This window comes from Otolemur garnettii, unplaced genomic scaffold (genome assembly GCF_000181295.1).
Source record: "Otolemur garnettii isolate 467f Iridium unplaced genomic scaffold, OtoGar3 scaffold00028, whole genome shotgun sequence".
Taxonomy (NCBI): Eukaryota; Metazoa; Chordata; class Mammalia; order Primates; family Galagidae; genus Otolemur; species Otolemur garnettii.
Window position 1 is genome coordinate 18,514,098 of NW_003852423.1, and position 20,636 is coordinate 18,534,733.

General features: G+C 41.0%; 1 protein-coding gene and 1 pseudogene across 1 annotated transcript in view; one reads left to right on the top strand and one right to left on the bottom strand.

The window, feature by feature from the left end:
• Positions 1 to 20,636, bottom strand: part of ELMO1 (engulfment and cell motility 1) — a 551,882-nt gene that overhangs the window by 199,940 nt on the left and 331,306 nt on the right. The window lies entirely within an intron of this gene.
• On the top strand, positions 12,738 to 13,104 carry LOC111724879 (annotated as a pseudogene).

The window sequence follows — 20,636 nt, forward strand, 5'->3', positions numbered from 1 at the left end:
GAAACTCTCCTCACAGGAACTCCTGACTGACCCCAGGACCAAGACAGTCTCTGGGCAATCAGCATAGTATGAAAACCAAATGGCCCTAATTCCATGTGCCAGTATCCCCATCCAGGGCTGCTCAGTTGAAGGATTCCTCAAAGACTACCTATCATGTGGAACTTACAGAGTTAGCAGTTTGATTTCATCCATAACCAAAAACGAGTTTTCAAAGGTTTCTCAACCTACAATGGATTCCTTACTATCATGGGGGACAACCAAGAAAGGAACAAGGGGGCCTGGGGAGAGGCCTGTGCCCATTAGCACAGTCTCACCACCATGAGGCCTTCACTGGCTCAGGATTGCTCACCAGGGCCACCCAAAGGCAAAGAAAGGTCTCTCTGTGGTTAGTCTCAGGTGACGGCTGAATGCGAGAATCTCTTGCAACACCCAGCGAACCACCCTGAGACAGTTCCTCTGCCTTCGTCCTTCTATTCCCCACATTGATGAATTTTCTTTGAGTGTCTCCCCAATTCTGATCCTCGTAGGGTAAACATTGTACCAGTGGAGGGTTTGCACACAGATGCTCTGCGATACAGGGTTCCAGGAAGTCGCCATCCTTTCCAGTGCTTCTCAAGGGTGCCAGGTTAAAATTATTTTAAGGCAAGAATATAAGCTTAGGGCCAAGCTATCAGCTTTTTACATGGAACAACATAAAAATCAGATAACGTATTCTTGTTGAAAACTAATATTACGTGTGTCAAACTTCTAGTATATACTGGTAGAACTATCTTATGGCCTATTTATTAGCTGTTATATTGCCCGCTTTCATTGTGTAGCAGAAGCCATTCCTGTGTTTCACTGCTCTTCAGTATAAACTGCCATCAACAGTATCTCACAGAGCCAAAAAATGATTCACTATTCTGTTAATCATTAGGAATTATTTCTAACTGGCAAAGAGATTAGGTCTTTAACTCCCACTTTAAGGAAATGTGGCTTTGAAGTTTTGTGCAGGAGTCCTAGACAGCACAGCTTAATTCTAGGAAGACTTCTTTTTTTTTCTTTATTATCCTCTTCCCCTCAAATTTTCCCACCAGAGACCTCAGGGCACCAAAGCAATAATGCTAACAATGGCTTTCATTTTCTCATTAGTTCCCAATGGCTCCAAATTACTGATCTGAGCTGAAAATGGAGAAAAGGGAAAGAAATGACAAATAAATGACTTGCCCAAGGGCAGGTACAGATCTACACATGGGCCACCTGTTAGCATCTTAGTCTTAGTTTGGACAATAATTACTTCAGAGCTTTCTGTGATACCATCACAGGAAGAAGGTTGAAACAAGGTACCTAACAAGGAAAGATAGGTATTGAGTACCTACCAGGAATCAGGCTCCTGTGTTAGGGACCTTCATATCTGTGATCGCCTTTGACCTTCACAATAGTCCCTTGAAGTAAGAAAGAGCTGTGGGAATTGGTGAGAACAGAGCTTAAATTGAGCAACTTGTCACATGTTCCCAAACCAGAAAGAGGCAAAGCAGGGGTTTAAGCATCGTAACTCCAACTCTGGTTCTGAGAAAGCACAGAATTATCATTTAATGAGACATGGTTCTTTTCCTTCTGGTTGGAAATGGGCCTACAAAATTCTCAATAATTGATCAAAACATAAAAACTTCAGTCAACAATTCTTTTGAGTTTTACCATCAATAAAATGTTAGATTGTTGGCATTATTTTATTTACACTGTAAGTAAACCGAGCAAAAATCATTTGTCAAAAATCTTGGGTACACTCCCAAGTCACCTGATTCTGGCTCAGATTGGTGATGGGTTGGGAGGAGGGCGTCATATTTACAGACAGAAGAGGAAGGACTCGGACATGAAGGTTTCCGACCACAGCGGCTCCCTGGCTAAGATTCTAATTTCCAGTTGCACATGGAATGGCTGGTTTTGTCCATGACTATTTTCAATTTTTTTTTCAAATCTGGTTATTGTTTACATTTTGTTTTTACCAAGGGGATACCTGCCATCACACAAGGTTGGTTTTAGAATAAAATGTCTTACCTTCATTTGTCACTAGCTAGTAGAACCAAGCACTCAGAGAGCCAGAAATTAATGGGGACTAGGTGATCATTTGACGTGGAAATCAAGCATATTAGGAAAGATGGGTTTGTTGTGATGTGAAGGTATAAGAGATTCAAAAGGAAAGACAGGTGTTCTGTCTCCTGTTTAATACCAAGAGATATTTACATAGAGGTAGCCCCTCTACCTTGTGGATATAGCCACAATGTAGACATCTCCTTTATGGAAAAAGACATCTTCTAAAGAGAAACTTTAACTGAAGAAATGATACAGCCAGCCTAACAAAGTGGCTGAAGAAAGTAACTCGGGTTGCCCCAAATTCAATGCCATGTGGTGGCACTTATTAGCCCAATGTTCTTTCACCTTCCCTCCTGCTCTTCGTTCCTTTCACAGTGACTTCTTGGACACCAAATACAGAAAAGACATCGAGTTATACCAGTGGAGGACAGATTGATAAATTAGTCAGTGGTCTTCAAAGAGGGCCCATGTGAGCAGTTAGTAAATGAATGAAGTTATTCAGCAAAGGGGTACATTAAAGAGGCTGTAATGTCTGCTGCATTGTACAAACAGCATGGATTCTTTCAAAATAAAAAAAATAGAAAAAGAAGGAAATTATATTAGAATGCATACTTTGAAAGACATCAGTATTCATGACACTTTCTCTATGACTCAAGCATTTAGATTAATTACCAACCCAAAAAACCTTACACATTATTTTCTCATTCATGATTTTATTCTTTTCATCCTTAATATTCTATGACTAATATCACTCCCAATGTGTTTCATCCACCAAATGGAGAGTCACAGGGAAAGGCAGCTTGTGACTGTGGATGGACATGAACCCTAGCAGGGTGAGATTTCATTCTGTGGGCAGTGCTTGGTATTCAACCCACAGCATCCTAGTTGACACAGCAGCATCCTGTAATTACCCCTAAAGGCCATTTGATTTGAAAATATATTCACCACCATGTATAATTTACATAATGTTTTACAATTATCCATTAATATGCAAATGTTAGGCTAAAGATTATGTAGCCTCGAAGCGCAATGCAAGTACTTGCCTGACAGTCATACTCTGTGTGTACAGATGTCTAACCTGGAAGGCCTTTCAGTTTTAGTGAAGAAATGACTCATGACAAAGAAGAAATGATGATGAGCATAACATTCTAAAGCCGCATTTCACTTACCATAGGACACAAAGCCACGTGAAGTTTTTATGGAACTATGTGAAGTTCTTACTATGCTATGAGGATTTTTCTAACTTTCTGCTCATGGCTCTCCATGATATTAGAACACCTGTCAAAACTAGCACCAAAGGTGGGAAATAAGGGATAGACACTTGGGACTTTCAGATATGTAACTACCACGACTATAACCCACCAGGTGAATATTATGACATTCTAATCATAGTAAACCAACCTGAAAATTACATCCTTTTTCTCCCCCCTGCAACAATATTCCATCTAGAAAGGGAAAAGGAAATGAAGGTGGGGAGAGGAAGGACTATGTATGTCACTATAGCATCATTGTTGATGTAGTAAATGTACAAAAGCCAGGAAATTCAGTTACTGTTTCCCTAGCAACCACGGCTTGCTTCCTGTCCCTGGTAAATTAAGTTATGAAAATTAATCCCACTTAGAGCATAAGGAAACTCTGCCCCTAAGCAAGAGGAACCAGAGTTAGGTCGAGTTTTATATTAAGTGACTAGCAAGCTCTCTTCAAGATGAGGTCCAGGGGAAATGACACTTGCATTAGCAATTCCCTACAGGCAATTATTGAGGAAGAGAGATGTTTCCTTTGACTGGCACCGTCTGACCAGCTGACAGTCTAACCGTTAGAATTTTCCAATCACTTAGGCGAGTGGGCGCCCAAGCGTTCCAGAGGGATCCAAGAGAGAATGATGACACATTTCCCATAAACTTCAAGGCATTGGCTGCTTTACCCATTCATCCACTCAGTAAGAAGAGAGGTCACAATGCACGCAATGTAACTTACTTTTACTGATAAATGTCAATTCTCTTAGGATTCAATGAAAGACCAAGAGAGAAAAGGGGGAGGAATCTGAAACTTACATGAGGGTCAAAGTTTCAGGTATTATGTGATTGTCATGCTACCTGATGATGGTCACAACTGGGCAAAGTCTGATCCGAGGAGGACTGTAGATTGCATTTGAAATCAGTAAGTAGGTTTTGGTGAATACATAACCCAATTAGGATTTCTTCATTAAGCACGTACTTAAATTTAGAGTTCAACAAGGAATCTAAATCTCTCCAAAAATTACTAATGAAAGGTCCTATGCTTAGTACTAAATTAAGTTTTAAAAAGTGTAAGGCTTGCATATGCTTTTCTTTTCTAATGAATATGACAAATTAATACAGTAAGTCAAAGGCAAAAGTTATCTACGATATAGCAGCAATATACAAAAAGTTAAATGACATATTATTTAATAATAAACATTCTGGAGCCATGATCATAGCATTTCTCCCCATCACAAATTCTGCCATCATGCTGACCCTTGACCCCTTCTCCAGTGACACTTGTTCCCCTTCCCCGGGGCTGTCTCCTTCTACAGTCACACCTTGAATTGAGAATACACTATCACCAGAACCAATTAATCTTAATGCTCAAGTTTTAGAAGACAAAACGTGGCCTCTGTTACTTCCTTAACTAGTTCAAGTACTCTAACCACTTCAACCTTGTCAAAATCTCAAGTTCAACCAGCACCCTCCTGCCCCCAAACCCTCTTTCTCCTGAGCAGATCCACAGTCCAGTATTATAATCACATCTTTTTGCCAAATTCCCTAAATTCCTTTACCCTTGGCTATTCTGCCCCACCCACCTGTCATCATTCTAACCACAGAGGAGCCCTACAGGCTGCTTTCTCTGTGCCTGAGCAGAGCAGCTGGGGTGGCTGTCAGAACACAGTCCCATCTGATGGTCTCAAAACACACTGAGGGTTCACAGTACCAACCAGCACTGTCTGAATGTGCACTGTCTGAGTGCACAGTACCAACCTTGGCACTGCCTGAGTGTCTGCTCTCCCATGCTCCACCCACCCATGTCGTATATTTTCTACTTTGTTTAAACTGCTTGTATTGGCTTCCCTTACTCTAAAGGGATGTTGCTGCATTGTCATAGAGAAAACAGAAATGGCAGCAGCAAACACCTGTCATTTCCTACCACAGAATCCACACATTCTCTGGAACAGGGTGCAGACTGCAGGCACCACGTATGAGCAGGGCCGGAGCATCACATGCAGGTTCAGCTCTCAGCTCCACAGTGCGACAGGTGCCGTGCCAAGCACACTTCTTTACCTCTCTGCCTCACTCTCCTCATCTGCAGAGATACAGAGACAATGGCCACCTTGTGGCTCTCAGAGGAGGTGATCCAGGCAAAGTGTGCGGAGCAGTGTTTGGCACACAACGTGCTCTCAGAAATGTCCGCTTCGATAATTATTGCTGTTTTTATGAATCTTGGCTTTCTCATTCTCTTTACTTTCCCTCCTCTTAAACCCTTCCTACTTTAAAAGCCACTCGCCCCATAAGTACCAGCTCCCATCCCCTCCCCCAGCCACAGCGCAGACGGCATTGGTACCTGCTCTGCATCCTACATCAACCTTCCCTGATTCTAGGGGCTTCTGCTGTCTGTATTCTGACACACTGGGAAACATGGAAAACTAGGGGGTTCATTCATGTTTGTGGGTTTCTGTGGTATAAAAACTCCCACCACAGCCAATTTTAAGCTTCCAGCTGTTTACCACTGGCTACTAAACTTGCTGAAAGTTCAATAATTGCCTCTAGCACATCACTGATAGTTGCAGGAGTTTCTCTCATCTTATAAAAACAAAAGCAAACAAAAACAAATAAACCAGCCCTCAAAGATCACCATGAACAAAAACAAAACAAAAACCCGCACAGGATTCCAGAACTTGCCCACATCCACCCTAACCAGTGACTGCCCTATCTTTTCCCTCCCTTTCATGACTATCATCTTTAAATTTTTGAGACAAGGTCTTGCTACATTGCCTAGGCTGGTTTGGAACTCCTGGGGTCAAGTGATCCTCTTACTTCTGTCTCCCGAGTGGCTGGGACTACAGTCATGTACCAGTGTGCCCGGCCGTGCTTACTATCTTGAAAAGAGCCCAGGGTATCCAGGACCAAATCTCTCAGCCACACCTCACACCCACTCTGTCTTCCATCTCCATCCTCCAGGGCAGTGGCACTCGCCAAGGCTTCCAGCGCCTTCCAGGACACTTTTCAGTCCTCTTCTCACCTGACTCTGAGTAGCCCTGACTGATGCCTCTGTGTCTACCGGCTCTGCCCTTCCCTCCAGCCACACGTGCACATGGTCATCCTCCTCTTCCTTGGGCCTGCACTCTGGACCTTTGTTCTTCATGCTCCAAATTCTCTCAAGACAATCTTAACTTATCTCATAACTTTAACACCAACTCTCACGGTGAGGGGTGCCAAGTTATTTTCCTGAGCCTAGGCTTCCTTCTGTGTTCTCTGATCTGAATATGCATCTATTTTGAAAGTGAAAACTCTCTTCTAGGAGACTAGAGGAATAAAACAAGCATAGAAACATCGCCTGCCTCGAACAACATTCAGGCTATCTGAGAAAAAGAGACAACCTGAAAAGTCATGGCCGTGACTTGCCAAACATGTAAGTCACAACCACACAAGGAAGCCAGAAGTGTAGGGCATTGAGTGTGGCGTGCCCACGAATGCAAACAGTTACCCCTGGTACAAAGCCTTACTCCTCTGAATTGAGATCTAGCAACTTGAGGGCAGTGGCAAGAACTTGGCACAGCAAATTCTCAGAAGCAAATTCAGGCCCCTTCCTGGCTGCAGCTGCTGAGGTATCCCTTGGCCCCCAGTGCCCAGGCCTTCTGGGCTCATTCTCCAAAGCAGGCCTTGTGGTGCTAGGTCACTGGGCCTTGGTGCCTCAAAGAGCTATTGACACTGAGAATAGTGGACTCCAGAATTCACACCAATTTTAGAATGGAGGAAATTTATTTTAACAATACCCAAAATGGGAGAGCAACATGTTTGTGATCTGCTCTGATACTTAGAAATTGACTTGCATCAGCCAGTTAAGAAAAACTAGCAGGTCACAATAACCTGCATGAATATTCTTGACTGATTAGACAGAGACTGCCATGGAGAGGGCCTGGGAATAAATTCTCTGGCTGGGCGATTTTAGGGGCAGAAACTATTTTGGAAAAGCTGCATTCATGAGACAAACTCTGTCTGAATTTAAAGAAGATCTCATCAAAACAAGAATGCATGTGTTCTCCAGAAACTTATCCATTCATTTTTAAAGGTAAAATCCTTAAATTCGTAGATACCACTCCTCACTGAAGGCGGCAGGCTTCCAAACATTCATCTGCAGATGTGATGCTTTAGAAGGAAACGTTCTGGTCAAACAGTGCTATGTGATGCTTCATCAATTGAAAAGGAAGGAAGGAATCAACAGAGGAAAGACCATCCCGTCCACATACACGTGGGGAGCATCTTACCGCTTTCCAGGCCAGCTGGATGCCGGGCAACAGTGCTGACCAAGCTAGCTATCTAAACTTACATCCATCAAGGACCGGCAGAAGTCACTGCTAAACTCGATTATTAGTATTGGCCATTTGGGTGACATTGATTTCCTTTTTCCACTTCAGTTTCTAACTATTCTATTATACATCAGTGTCTGTTTCATCATCATCAAAAAAGAAAGAACAAGTTTTGTTTAAGGAAAAAAATGTCAAAGGGGAGATAATTTCAAACGTGGGTTCAGAATGTTAAAACATTATAACATTTTTGCTTCTCTCTAAATTATCTCTATTAACTTTAGAATCACAAAAATTACCAGTCCAGAAATAGAAACTATTAGTCAGGCACAGCTTGAAAACTCACATATAATTTCTTTTTTTAAAAAAAGACATAATTTTCCTGTTATTAACATTGGGCAGGTTAAAAAACTTCTTGGAAAGGAAGGGCATGTGGTGGATACATGCGCTCCTGTAGGCTCTCCTTGGGCCAGATTCATTCACAAATCTCAGAAGGATGAGTTGAAATTAAACTGCACGCAAGTTATTACGCTCATTAAAAACATCCAATTCAACCCCTGCTTGATGTGAGAATCCCAAGTTCAGTATTACAAGGTACCCAGAACATTTGCATTTGGACATTAGAGACCAAATACTGGGCTTAGAGAATGGAGAGGAGCGAGAGGTAATCACTAGCCACAGAGTGCCTCCGCATAGGTCTACTGTGGAGCAGAACGGAATGTGGGTCACCTATTCCACTGTGATACACGTGGAAGTCCACATGCCTCATCCCTTCCTCAGGTAGGCCCTAAATTAAGGCTGTGGTTACACGAGACAGGCTGAGCAATTACGCAGTTCCCAGTAGTCTAGAGGAAACTCTACCCCATTCGCCCATCTTGGGAAAGTACAGTTATATTAGCAAGGAAGAGCACAATTATTAAAAAGACATTCTTGAACTTGCTCTAAGAAATCAATAAGCTTTGGTTCTCTACCAATTATTAGTGACAAATTATCTGTGACCACTAATGTGTGATAACGTGTCAGTTAAAAGTAGCCAACGTTATAGAACATGTATTGACAACATTAATTCCCAGGATATACCCTCATCTTCTTCCTATCACAGTTCTTAGAACACCTACAGGGCCTACTCCACTAAGGCAGATGAATTTCAACATATGCCTGAATAAAACATAAATAAAAAAATCCATTTCGTAAAAGAACAAAACATTTAAGAAACAGGTTACTCAGAAACCAACAAAATACACAATATTCCAAACGTACAGGACTGATGGAGGAGGTACTATTGTTGGTTCATTACCTGATGTAATGAAACTAAGGACTGTTGAGGCTGGTTTATGAAAGGGAGCAGGTGGTGCTCACTAAAGGACAAATATCTTGAAGGGTCCTTAGAGAAATCTCTTTTAGGAAGTCCATACTTCACAAACAAATAGCACTTACTGATACGTCTGATCCCTAAGTCATCAGATGGTACCCCACATTAGTCAACGATATAGATTTAAATATAAAGGTGGTAATAAAACTAATTACAAAATAGTCTGCATTTAAATAACAATTCTACACCTGAAATATCAAAGTATTAAGATAATTAGTCGCTTGCCGCCAAATGCTTGTTCTTTCCATATAGAGTCAGGGTTCTCTCCTGACAGTCCTGCAGTGACCTCCCAGGCAGCCAGAGACAAGACACCCCTTGATTCCTTTATAATTGAAGCTGCTGCCTCCTGGGGAGGCTCCTATTGGTGGGCGAACTCCACCCCTTTCTGCACCCCAGATGTGGCCAGTGAGCCCCTTGCCTCTTTCCACACTGAGTCTAACTAGGAAGGAAGTGAATACACAAGAAAACTCACTTTATCCACACCATGCATGTCTTCTACTCCTAAGACTGATATGTTTAGAAGAAATAGAACCTGTTTCTAGATCCAAACCATTGGAATTAGCGGTTAATCCTCCGGCTGATAAAGTTCCACCCCCTGACTTCCCAGCCCCTTCACTTATGAGGCAGCTTAAACACCGAGAGCCAGGATAACTAAAACCAGAAAAGCTCCAGCAGCTGCAAACATGAAATGACAAAATTCCTTAGATGAGAAATTCCCAAATTGTGCCTAAGTACAGCAAAGAAAAATGAATGTCTCACGGGTACTAAGATGTGTAATGTCTCATGTCCCACGGCAGTCCTCAAATTTATAATTTACTTCGTAACAAGCACTTTTAGTTCAATCTTTGGGAAAACTGATTCAAATGGACTCATCTCCAATTTTATACTAAAAATTAAGGAATCTCAGACTCAGTAACCAACTTGGCTAGAATGTTCCTATTGACTCGTTAAAAATTAAGAATTGGAAGAATTTTAGAAAATGTATATTCTATTCTATTCTGGTCCATATTATCAACAGAAGTCGAAAATTTTCTCATGAGAAGTTACTCCACTCCAATTTCACCCTTTTTCACTTTGAGAACACGAGTTAATTTGTGTGCTCACTCTGCATATTTATATCTAAATCCTAGATTTGCTTGAAAATGTGAATTTTATCAGTTGTCAGAAGCAGCTCAACATAGGCTGGTGAGAGGGGAAGAAAATCACATTATAGCAAACGAAACTTAAGCTGCTTCCCATCTGGCTAAACGTTAAGCTTAAAATAAATGCAATTTTCGCTTCTTCACCTCACCCAATGAGACATGGAAGACAGTCCTCTAGGCGGTGAGAGGACACTGCAAACTGCTTCATTCTGCATCCTCGTTACTTGCCCTTCCCGGCACCGCTGGAAGGCGGAGAAGCCCAGGCTGCTGAAGCCACTTCACTCTGCGGCTCCTCACCAGCCTTCCCCGTCGTGTGGGAGTGTGATAAACAGACTGCCAGAGGATATGGGAGTCTGGGAAGAACTCCCCCAGAGATGCAATCCTCTTAGGTTCTTTGTTTCTTTTTCATCTGTGGTAGAGGGCTAAGACCTACGAAAGTACTTATTTATCAACTTGGGTAGTTCACTTAAGAAAACCTCTTCCAATCACACCTCTTCCTGATGTCTATTAAAATCTATGATGGCTGTGTGTGTGCAATACTCAAGATGTGTTTAAATATGAGTCTGCCATAACAGCTGCAAATTAGAAACAGTGACTAGCAAATACAGTGGTTGTACACAGGTCTGCTCTCATGTGACCCTGCATTTTCCTGGCCTAGGCTTTATCCTTTGGTTCTGGCCATTACTGACTTCCAGTCACAGACGAAGCGATGAATTGCAAAACCACAGGCATTGGCTTTACTCCGCTTGTGACGATGATACATGACTATACACTCACCAAAACTGAAGAACTGTACACCTAAAAAGAGTAAATTTCACTGTAATCAATTGTAACTCAATAACTCCGGCTTGAAAGGAGAAGGAGAAAAAAAACAAAACAGAAACAAAAACTAAAGCTCACTTGGCATTAAACCAGCATGTAATGGCCTGAATGACTCGCAAAAACATTATATTGAGCAAAAGAAACCAGACAGAAAAGGCTCCATACTGCATAATTCCACGTATATGGATAGTAGGTAGAAGAGGAAGAGACTGGATCATTCCCCCTCCTACCCCTCCCTCCCCCTCCACAGACCTCATTCTCTTCACCACACCCCCAATCCTAGAAAAAAAATTGTATTTTTCCCAAAGTTGGCTTCATGCTCTCATAAAGAAACTAGCAAATCATTTCATAATTGTGTTTCAGAGTCTTGAGTGGGCCTATTGTTCAAGAACAGAAATCATGCTTGACTTTTTTTTTAAAGACAAAAGAGCCTCATTCTGTGCCCCCCAGGCTAGAGTGCCTTGGGGTTAGCCTAGATCTCAGCAACTTCAAACTCCTGTCTCAAGTGATCCTCCTGCCTCAGCTTCCCAAGTAGCTGGGACTACAGGCACCTACCACAATGCTGGGCTAATTTTTTCTCTTTCTGTTTTTTTCTTTTTGGTAGAGATGGGAGTCTCACTCTTGCTCAGCTGGTCTTAAATTCCTGAGCTGACTGGACTCTCCCACCTCAGCCTCCCTGGCTGCTGGGATGACAGGTGTGAACCACCACACCTGGCCAGTTTTGGATGTTTTGACTCAAATCTCCTAAAGAGAATTCCAGGGAGAGAGCTCTGTGGGGTGATACACATTCAGTTTATACTCTTCCCTTTGCCACAAAAGTTTAATTAGGCTGAAAAATTTAAGCAAAATCAGCAAGCAGACAGGACAATACAAATATCCTCCTTTATTTGATGTAGCTTGAAAAAGAAACCCCAAACTCATCCTACCATATCATTGTTACTCACATTAGCTAAAAAGATCATCTTCTGATTCCCCTTCAACCTCTTCCGTAGATAAAAATAACAAAATTCCCTGCAGGGGAAACTTTGTGGTCATATTTTAAACATCACCTTAGGTCAGATAGTACCCTGGAATATTATCTAGCCTTAAAAAATAAGGAGTTCTACAACATTATATACATGTGCACACAATATATTAGTATATTCAGTGCAAAGGTTCATTAGGAGAGGCCATCAGGTTGGAGCAGGGACTCAGAAGAAACAAACTGAGAATGGGAAGGGGTATTCTTCATGTTAAATCTCCTACATAATTTAAAGTGCATTATAGTATCTTGTGCTACTCTTTGCATAAAAGTATTAATTAAAATAAAATGTGAAACTTATAAAAAATAACTACTTGGCTAAAGTACAGTTAGTAGTGGGCAAGTCCACAAAAGGCAAAGTGTTAAAGGGGTTGAAGTGGCCCAAAAGGAGACTTCGTATAAAGGGTTCCCTCTGAAAATAGCACTTGGCCCTCCCTCAGCTTAATTGCTCATTACCTCTGAATGCAAACTGATATAGCTCCCCTATTTTAATACTTTTACAACAGTCTGAAATATGTATGTCAGTATAACCACCAGTCTTCTGTGTTCTTCAGAATCCCCTTATTACTCATTTTAAAGAATCCACCTTCCTAGTTCCCCTATCAATGACATGTGCCAGCTGCTAACTGAGCAGAGCCTGCAGTGAGGGAGTGTCCTTGGTTTCTCTTACTTATAAAACATAAGATGTGGGAAAAAGAAGAGGCGAGAATAACACCCAGACCAAACAAAGCCCATGTGTCACAGCTCTGTCCCGCTGCCATGGTCACCATGCCCAAGAAAAAGGCTGAAGGGGGCTAGAGGAGATAAAGCCAAGGACGGACCAGAGAGATGATCTACAGGGCTGCCTGCTGAATGTGCCCCTCAAAAGTGAGGGACCCAGGCCTAAAAGGCCCCTGTAAAGAGGGGAGAGAAGGTCCCCAAAGGGAAAGAGGGAGATGCTGATGCTGGCAAGGAGGGGAATAACCCCACAAAAAGTGGAGATACCAAAACACACCAGGCACAGAAACCCGAAGGTGCTGGAGATGCCAAGAGAAGTGGCTGCTTTTTTGATAACCGTCTACTTCTAGTTACTGTGCAGTTGCAATACTATTTTTATTTTTATGAAAATGCAGAATTTTGTTTTACTTTGTTTTAAAACTATGTTGTTAACACACAGAACACCTCATTGTTGTTTTTTGGGGAAGGAACATATGTCACACAGAATGTCTCCAAAGCTGGCCCGATGTGGGGAAATACCTTCTCTTTCTAGTTCTGAAAGACTTCCTCTTGGCTCCCAGGCGTAAGGATTCCCCGGCATTGATACACACAGCTACACTGGCACAAATGCTGTGGTGTGGGAAAACCATGACTCATTTTTATCAGGCTATTAAGTATCAAATGTCCATTTTCCTTATGTACTAACTATGACAGTTAGTATCTCTGCCATTTCACTTTGACACCTCTGTTATTTTTTTTTTTTTAACTGTGAAGGTACAAGCTCCTTCTTTCAGATGCATATTTTGGCTTGTGATTAGTTTTCAAGTATTTTTTAGAGACATTTTTGTGAAATCATGGATAAGTCAAAAATGTGTATTATTTTTTAATATGAGTTCCACTGTGGAACCAATGCAGTATGACAGCTTGAAACAGCAATAAAGTATCTGAGAACAAGGTAACTGATGAATGCCCAGTACCTGGATGGTTTGAGAAGCTCTGGTGATTTTAATCTTAATAAATAAGCCATGTGGGGGACCTGAGACCACAGTGGATAACGATGAGCTGAAACGTGTCGTGGCAGTGAATACATCTCAACCTACCTGCTGATTAGCAAGGTTTGATGTTACTATTCTAGCACTATTGAACCATTTGAAATAGATCGGCAAGGTAAAGAAGCTGGATAGATGGGTTCTAAATGAATTAAATGAGTGTCAGAAGAGAAATCGTTTGAAGCTTGCCTTTCTTTGCTATCATGACATGAACATAAACCATTTCTATATTGTATTATTTACATGTGATAAAAGATAGATTACTTTGGACAATTGTGATTGGCACAGTGGCTAGATGAAGACGAAGTGCGAAGACACACTCCAAAAATGAACATTCATCCAAAAAAGCTCATGGTGTCTGTTTGGTGGTCCACCGCTGGTATTACCCTCTACTGCTTCGAGAAACCTAGTCAATGCAGATGTTGACTTCAACCAACTGGATGAAATGATGAGGACGCTTGTGATTAAGCAGCTGAGATTGGTCAATAGAGACAGGCCAATCATATTGCAAGCCAACAGTGTTGCACAAACAATGCTGCTCTAACAACAGAAGCTGGATGGGAAACTCTCTGCCATTCACCACATTCACCAGACCGTACACCAACTACCGCTTCTTCTAGGCTTTCGGCCATTTCTTGCAAGGAAAAATATTCAATTCTCAACAAGCTGTAGAAAAAGCCTTTCATAGTTTCATCACCCCTCTCTCTCCAGGCTTCTTTGCTGCTGGCATACACAAGCTACCGTTAAGATGGCAAAACTGTGTCAATGGTTTAGGTGCATACATTGATTAACTGTGCTGTTTCTTGTTTGAGATGTAATAAACTAAACTTTTGATTCAAAATCTGGCATCTCAGACGTAATGACCTATTTTTTCCTCTTCTTCTCTACCTTCCGCATAGACTTAGCTTCCTTAAATCCAGACACCTACTGGGACCTGACCACCCCAATAATTGGTTATATCTAGCAATCTATACTTTCCAGGGGTGCCCCTGAGATGGCATCCTTTAAAAGAGTGGGTCTATTTCTAGATTGTGGATCCTTAGATACATTCTGCCATCTCATCTCATTTTCTGAAAGTCAGGGTCAGCTTCTGAAAAGCTGATAAACAACATGCTAAGTGTGAAATGTCAACCTTCACTCGAAATTGTCCCTGTTCAGAGCATTAAATGAAGACTTCACTGGCTTTTCTAGTGGCTTTCTGACTTTGGTCATCCCCTGGAAAAAGGAATTTCAAAGTTGTGTGCTGTTAACGTTTTATACGTTATATGTTAATAGTTGAATATTTCTCATAGCCAAGAATAAGAGAGTATTTTGAACTCTCAAGTAGATGAGAGGTTTCTGGGTTTTTTGTTCTGTTGTTCTTTCTATGACTTATTTTATGACTTATTAATGTTTTATACTGTTTATGACATGGTATCTGCCTGAGATACCATGATTGTTTATGAAAAGTATCTTTAATGAAGCTGGACACAGTTTGGCATTAAAAAAAAAAAAACAAGGCCTATATCATTCTCATATAATAAGAACAGAATAAAACATTTTGATATATAAAAAATAAATGTCCAATATATATGTCAATACAAGTTGAATATTTCTCATAGCCAAGAATACAAGAGTATTTTGAACTCTCAAGTACACAAGGAGGTTTCTAGGTTTTTTGTTCTGTTGTTCTTTTTATGACTTATTTAATGTGGTGAAACAGACACTCTCTCAAACCTGCTGAGAGGACATAAATATTGAAAGAAACTTTTCAGAGTGCAGTGTGGGCATCTACGGTTGACATCTAATGACTTAAGAAGGTACATGCCCAGTGACAACTTCACCTCTAGGAATTTATCCTAAGTGAAGGATTCAAAATGAATCCTTTGGTGGATTTTGAAAACAACCTCAACATATAAAAATAGACATTTTTATTACATAAAAACATGTATTTCGAACATGGATTTTGAAAACAACCTCAACATATAAAAGACATTTCTATTACATAAAAACATAAATTATGATATTAAACACAAATTACATTGTATCTATATAATGAAATGCTATCTAATCATTAAAGAATATGTCTTTAAAAGGGACATTTTAAGATATAGAAAAAGTTCTTGATGTCACAACTTTGAGGGAAGGAAAAAAAATCCCAGGATTCTGAACTACTGAGGCAGTATGATCATTTTTTTTATTATTAAATCATTGCTGTGTACATTAATGTAATCATGGGGTACAATGTGGTGTTTTCATATTCAATTTGAAATATTTTCATTAAACTAGTTAACATAGCCTTCACGTCATTTTCTTAGTTATTGTGTTAAGACGTTTATATTCTACTTTGAGAAAGATTCACTTGTACCCTTGTAAAATAAACCATAGAGGTGATCCCAACAATCACCCTCCTCCACATTTTTTTTTTTTAATTGGGACAGAGTCCCATTTTGTCACTCTTGGTAGAGTGCTGTGGCATCATAGCTCACAGCAACCTCAAACTCTTGGGCTCAAGCTATCCTCTAGCCTTAGCCTCCCTAGTAGCTGGGCCTACAGGTGGCTACCACAACGCCCAGCTAATTTTTTTTTAACATACCCGGGCCCAGTTTGAACCCACCAGCACCCTAACCACTGAGCATAGGCACCCAATCCCAATGACCTTCTATTTTTGACCCAGGCATGTATATGCAAACAGGTTTACATGCAGATAATGTGAAGGCACAAACATAGCAATAGCAGGCACTAGAAAGACACACATCAGTATTCCTGTGCCATTATCTCAGGGTGGTAAAACAGTGAGTGGCTTTAATTTTCTTCTGTTTCATTTTATAAAATTTCTAAATTTTCAACGATGGCCAAGAATTTGGGCTCAATGACTCACTCCTGTAATCCCAACACTGTGGGAGGCTGAGGCAGGAGGATTACTTGAGCTCAAGAGTTTGAGGCTTGTCTGAGCGAGAGTGAGACCCCGACTCATGAGAAAAAAAAATTGAACAACCCAGCTGGACACCACAGCGAGCAACTATAATCCCAGAGGCGTGGGAGGCTAAGGCAGCAGGATGCCCACAGCCTGAGTCTGAGGTTGCAGTGAGCTACGATACCATTGCACTCTGCGCAGAGCATAGGGTAGAACTCTGTCTCAACAAAAAGAAAAAAATTTTTTTCTCAATGTATTGACTTTGTAATATTAAAAATATATCTCTATATATGTTCTATGGTCCAAATTTCATATTTTTGTGGGTGTAAAAATGGCAGAGAAAAACTAGGGACAATTATTATATGACCATTTATTTAAAAAAAATCCTCTCCAAACTTTGTAATATATAAAAACATAAATAGTATATATATATATATATATAGCATGCATATTCATTTACACATAAATATATAAAAATATTGTTTTATATAAATCTATGTTATATTTATATATGCATATATTTATATATTTGTATATATTTATATTTTTACATGTACGTACATTTATATATAAATACAGCATAAATATAGAGTGTAATACAGTATAAATATAATACAGAATATTCGGAAATAAAATCTATGCTCTATCACTTGTCTAAACAGTGGTAGAAACTGAAGGATGGCTATGAGAAAAATGGCTTTATTCTTTTGTTTCTACAAAATTCCTTTTTGCTGAGCGGCTGAAAATGACGTTAGAATATAAGTAAATAAGGATAAATTCACAATTCACTTTTAGATTATCGTCCCCGAATCTGTAAAGTCCCAGCATGTAAAACAAGATCTGGGGCATAGCAGATGGTAGATACCTGCCTAATAATTCTGTCACGTGGCTGTCGGAAGGAGAGTATGACAAGAAGCCCATCTCCCTGGCAGCCACGTCTGAGCACTGCGCCGGGAGCACGGAAGGGCTCAATAGAAGCGCACTGCATCGCAGGCGGGCTGGAGGCCCAGGGGTCCTGCAAGGTGTGTCAGCAACACAGTCGGGACTGTGAACACTGGGTTACCACGAGCAGGGGAGAGGAAGTGCCAAGGAGCAGAGGCAGAAATGAGGTAGTTTAACTTGTTCGGGAGGTTTCAAATGGGCTATATCTAAATAAAAAGCAAGCTGGTTTTGATGGTTGGTTTAGCTGTCTTCGGAGTTGTATTAGGAAGTTAAGTCAGGAAAACATACAGAGTCAGATTAGGGAGACTTTCAGGGCCTGAAGCAGAAAGGGGGTACCCCACAGACCTCTGCTTGAGTGGGAGTGAACGACTCTTCAATGACAAGCTTATCAATCCGGACCTCTAAATTGCTTTCTCACGCCCCACTTACTCCCATTCCCTGGATCGGGTGTGAAGCCATTTAGGAGGAATGAGGGTAGTCCATCATTTAGCCAGCCTTTCTGCCTGGGTTTTAGATACAGGGATTTTACATAAATAGCAGTTGATGGCTTTCGTTTGGAAATATTTTAAACAGAATATTGTCTTACAGCTAAAACACTGCAGAAGGATGAAATAAATGAGAAACACAGAAGTTATTTTAAGATCTAAGCTCCAGAAGGATGAGACCAAAGTCCTATTTGGCAGCTAAAAGGGTGGACACTGTCCTGTTAAAGACATGTCGTGTGGCTCCCTCTTATGTACATGTAGGAAATGTCACATACACAATTTTCATTTTCTAAATTATCAAGATGTCCTTTTAACAGGAAAATTCCTGGGGATTCAGGGATAACACTAAGAGCCAGAAGCAGTACCAACAGGAAAGGTGTGAGCAAGAGTCACGCAGATGGCTCCCGATGACGACCACCCTCCCTGGGTCACTGCATGGCAGGCAACTCACTCCTTAAGATAAACCTGGACAGAAAATAACACGTTTGAATAAAAAAAAGACGTGTAATGTACACTATAATGTACAAACAGACAACACTCCCCTGAGCGAGTCACTTCAAGGTGAATTGCCTGATGGTGGGGAGGGCGTGGGGAGGACTTTTAGTCTTTTTCAGCCATGACTTACAGTACCAAACACATTTTGTGTTGCACCCCAGTACACATGCAGATGAGGGTAAAACTGATTTAATGAGATGCTTGCCTTTGCTACTTGTGAAGCACTCTGAAAATCATTTTATCCCATTTTTAAAAACACTATGCAGAATTCACTAAAGTGATTTTGTTACCCCCCAGTGAGTCACTATTGGCAATTACTTGGAGAGAGTAATCCATTTGACTGCCTCCTTCCAGAGTTTTCTTTCCTATTTCTTGAGACAAAAAAAACTTCAATCACATCTCCCAAACTATTTGTTCAAAGTCAGAAATCAAATGATTCGAGTTCATTACTTGAGAGGAATATTCAAAAACCACAGAAATTATAGTCTTATCTTAAGCATAAACACAGGACAGCCACATGGCAAAGGATCTGCTAAAATAAGAACAGAGTCCAAGAAAGGCTCTGTTTATACCATCCTATCAGCCACGACGACCAAGGTTCTAAGAGAGAAATAGTGCTGGTCAACTGCCAGAAAGACCAATTTTATTTTGTTTCGCTTTTCAAATTTGTTTCCTTATCACTTTAAACGAAAACCTTTTATTTATGTATGTATTTATTTATTTATCTATTTATTTAATGAGACATAGTCTCATTTTGTCATCCTGGGTAGAGTGCCATGGCATCATAGCTCACAGCACCTCAAACACGTGGACTCAAATGATCCTGTTGCCTCAGCCTCCGGAGTAGCTGGGACTAAAGGCGCCCACTACAATGCCTAGCTATTTCTTTTACTTTTTTTTAGTAAAGATGGGTCTTGATCTTGCTCAGGCTAGTCTTGAGCTCCTCAGCTCAAGTGATCCACCTGCCTCAGCCTTCCAGAGTGCCAAGATTACAGGCAAACCTAACCCTTAAAACGGCCAAGAAAGTCATGAAAAAATTCTCAGTGTCTCTAATCATTAGGCAGATGCGAATCAAAACCATACTGAGATATCACCTAACTTCAGTGAGAATGGCTCATAGTAAAAAATCCCCAAACAACTGATGCTAGTTGGATGAGGAGAGAAAGGAAGACTCACACACTCTTGGTAGGACTGTACACTAGTGCAGCGTCTCTGGATAACCCTGTGGAGATAGCGCAAAGAACCTAAAGGAGACGCACCATTTGATCCAGGAGCGCCATTGCTGGGTATATACCCAAAGGAAAAAAGGTCACTTTACTAAAACCACACTAATTATGGGGCAGATGGAGCTGGAAGGAGATAGAGTCTCATTTTGTCACCCTCAGTAGAGAGCCATGGCGTCATAGCTCACAGCAACCTCTGGCTCTTGGGCTTAGGCGATTCTCTTGCCTCAGCCTCCCAGGCAGCTGGGACTACAGGCACCCACCACAACACCCAGCTACTCTGTTGTTGTTGTTGCAATTTGGCCAGGGCCAGGTTTGAACCCGCCACCCCCAGTATATGGGGTTAGCTCCCTACTCACTGAGCCACAGGCTCCGCCCAAGCACTTGAATGTTTATAGCAGCACGGTTCACAACAGGAAGATGCAGAAACAACCCAAGTACCCACCAATACATGACTGGATTAATAAAATGTGTGGTACATGCGTAGGGTGCAGTCTCAGCCATAAAAACAAATGGCGAGCTGGTATCTTTTTGAACAAGGATGGCACTCGAAACCATTCTAAGTGAAACATCTCAAAAATAGAGAAACAAACACACGTGCTCAATACCAAATTGGAACTAATGGAGCCATACGTAAATGCACATACGGAACCAAATCTCAATGAAAAATCAAACTGGGGAAGAGCGGGGAGGGGCTGGGGAAATTCACAGATATTGAGGACAGTGCACACTATCTGAGGGAAGGTTACACTCAGGTGAATGACTTCGACTCAATTTGTACAAAAACAAAGTATGTAAACAAGACATGTGCCCCCCCTAATACTCTGAAATTAAAAAAATATGAATTTAAAAAAAAACCCCAAGCCCTCTATCTAGCCAAA